Source organism: Papaver somniferum, chromosome 1 (genome assembly GCF_003573695.1).
Source record: "Papaver somniferum cultivar HN1 chromosome 1, ASM357369v1, whole genome shotgun sequence".
Lineage (NCBI taxonomy): Eukaryota > Viridiplantae > Streptophyta > Magnoliopsida > Ranunculales > Papaveraceae > Papaver > Papaver somniferum.
Window position 1 is genome coordinate 12,522,244 of NC_039358.1, and position 3,433 is coordinate 12,525,676.

At 36.9% G+C, this 3,433-nt stretch overlaps 1 pseudogene; it reads left to right on the top strand.

Annotated features, from left to right (window-relative positions):
• Positions 1–298: 298 nt before the first annotated feature.
• Positions 299–398, top strand: LOC113341463 (annotated as a pseudogene).
• The last annotated feature ends 3,035 nt before the right edge of the window (positions 399–3,433 follow it).

Consider the following 3,433-nt stretch of genomic DNA (forward strand, 5'->3'; position numbering starts at 1 on the left):
TCTACCACTAGTGTTACCCATTTCTAAAGCTTCTAACCTTTTCTCTATAGCAGCAATTTTGGCATCTGATTCATAGCCTCCTTCTACCCTATTAACGTTTCCTCTGCTAAGAAGAATTATTTTCTGGGGTCCCCTACTACTTTCCCATTGTTGGGTCTTTTCGACGACTTCATGCAAATATGTCATCGCGTCATCAACTGTTTGGTTCTCAAATCCACCAGTACACGTAGATTCTACTGTGGTTGTGGTGGGATAATCTAAACCCTCATAAAGGATCTGAACAAACCTAACCTTCTCTAAACCATGATGAGGACATTGGGCTAATAAATCATTGAACCTTTCCAAATACCTATACAAATTTTCTCCCTCCTGTTGAGAAAACGTGCAGATTTGCGTCCTAATAGACAATGTTTTGTGCCTAGGGAAAAAATTGTTCAAAAAGACAGATGTAAGTTTTTCATACGTTTCGATTGACTTGGAAGCCAAACTATATAGCCACGATTTAGCTTTATCTTTCAGGGAAAAGGGGAATAACCTAAGTTTCAAAGCATCATCATCTAGGTTTCTAATCTTGAGGGTACTACAAATTTCCTCAAAGTCCCTAACATGGAAATATGGGGTTTTCATTTTCTTTCCCTAAAAAGATTGGGAGCAGCTGTAAGGTCCCAGGTTTAATTTCATAAGTTGCTTCCGTCTCAGCTAACCTGATACATGAGGGACGAGTAGTCCTAGTTGGATTCAACAAAGCTTTCAAAGTTTCCATTTCTGGCGCTATCGGAGCAACATGGATTCTCTCCTCAGTCAAAGGACGTTAATCGAGACGCTTCAAACTACTAGGTTTCTCTTTAAAAAATCTACCTAGTGCGTCTCTTTTACGTTCAGGCATAAAATAGAATTTTCTAAATTGGAAGGGTAAGCAAACACAGATCAAGGACGACTCAACCAAATCAAACCTATTGATTTCTAGCAAACAAAAAGCATGATGGCTCCACTTAGATTGTTTCTAGACCAGCTTCTAATCCTTCGAACGGGAATTCGTTACAATTTAAGCAAACCCCTCTGGAATCAATCCGAGTTAATGTAAGTTGAATAGAGGCGAGGGAAGCTCGATGGAGCTTTGATACCCAAGGCCTCACCGGTATTACAATGCGACGCAGTCACGCATTCAACTTACAGAAACCGTCAAGAACTTCGAAATATGCTTAAAAGAGTAACCAATATTTTTCGAATGACTTTCCTGTTAAGCTCGTTACCCTATCGGTCTCGTTCTAGTCAAAATTTTAGGCTTAGGTTCGCGTAGGTTACGTGTTCCTAAAGCGGGCAAGAAGATAACGGTGATGAAATTCGAACCCTTATCTTGTATGGCCAGGCCTTGCCCTTTACTAGAAAAATAAATGTCCATATTCAGTCCTCAACATATATGCATATGAAGGAGTCCAGTAATTCGCTGACAGGGGATTCGCGAGTGTTTAGAATCTTACCTCCCGTTCCAGACGGGGGATGAATCGGTTGTAGTCGACTTGGGCCACTGACTCCGATGTCTAGTGTACGAACCCAAGGTGCAGAGACAATATCGTAATTGTCCTCCTTCTCTGCAAACAGTTTATATTTAAAGTACCCTTCCGTAGGGTAATAAAAAAAAATAATTTCCCAAAGTCCAAAAGTCCAAAAAAAGTAAAGAAAAATTACAAAAATAATAAACCCTAATACAGTTTTTTTTTTCTAAAAGAAAATAAACAAACCCTAAACTAAAATTGTCTTCTTTTCTGTTCTTTTTGCTTTAATCTTTAGCTCCAAGTCTTTATGAAATCACCAAACTCTTTGGCTCAATTTTCTTTATGATCCAGAACCTGTAGACACAAGATAAATACCAAAAAAAAAAAAAAAAAAAAAAAAAAAAAAAAAAAAAAAAAAATCTAAAACCCTAAAAACAAGTCCGTGTCGGCGGCGCCAAAAATTGATGTTATTTGTAGATAGTGGTAAAAAGAGTGTCGTTTTTCAGACTTGTGAAGGATTTTTTTTTAGACTTAAATTCAAAACTAAAATAGAAAACACAATAAAAATTATAGCAAACTCAAACAAAGATGATATCAATATTAAAAGAAACACTGAGGCTAAGATTCCACTATTTTCCAAGTTCAAAGTGATTAAACCAATACTTATATTTATGCAATTTTCTCGTTTAATTTGATTCTAAAGTATTGCAACAAGTAGATTTTCAAAAGTAATAATTGTAAATACCAAGTATGAAGCATCAAAAGTCTTAAAACTAAGCATACTCCATCAAAATAAATCACAATCACTCAAATAAAAATCATATTCAATAATATATCAAGGAAAATAATCATATAATTATTGCAAATAAAAAGATAAAATAGAATATACCACTTTTTTTTGGAAAAATAGCTTCCTCTATCGCCTCAACAATGGGGTTTAGCTCCTCATATTAGTCACTTGCTTAAAATATTGGTTTATGGTTCAAAAGTTACTTAAAAGGAAGGAAGACAATAAAACAGACAGTTTGCAACGCTGTATTGGCGCTACAAAGAAGCTGTTACAAACGACGAACTGTTACAGAGACATGTTGGTTACTGTAGCAGTGTTACAAATTGAGACGCCTAAGTATTGAGATATTAAGACTGAAAAAACGACTGTTTTGAATGGTGTTTGTTCTTCAGCTTCTTCTTCTTCTCCTGCCGGTGTAACTCGCTCTGCAACTTGACTGATTCTTCTCTGTTGGGTTCTAAACTTTTTCTAAGGTTGTGTACTCCCTTCTGTGACTCCATAGCCTCATATATATACACGGAAGGTCCCGTATAAAGCAAGTGAAGTCCCAAAAATAACTCTTTTCTTAGGCAGTAATACTCGGAATTTTTTTTCTCTTCCAAATCTTCTTTACGCGGTTTGTGAGTTATAAAACTTCCTAAAACTGAAAGACACGAATCCCTGAGAGTAAATCCTTCGTTCACAGTACAAAACTTCCACAAATATAACCAATGAAACTTCCACAAATAACCAGTGCCCTGTTTTATCCAAACCGAAGATTGATGCCTATTTTTTTGAATCTGTGCCACCTACAATCTCTGTTCTGACTCATCATGTACATCCCAACTCATCTCCACCTAAGAAACCTCTCCAATACTTCACGGAATTTCAGAAAATCCGATAATATTTCCATCTCCTCTGTTCAGTCCTAACTCCACATAACGCCCTATATTTTCGAATTTAGAAGACCTACCAACCCTGTTTATTCGTAACAGGGTGGTACCAATCCATTCCAGCGTCAAACACCGAGAAAAACTCAACATAATTTAATCCAGCTCTTCCCAGGAAAATACGCAGCTTGTACACCAGATTCCCGCCAATCCTGAGATTTGAACGATAAAGAAGGATAGCCCCCTAACCAGAGTGGGGGTTCCGATAGCACCTTCCT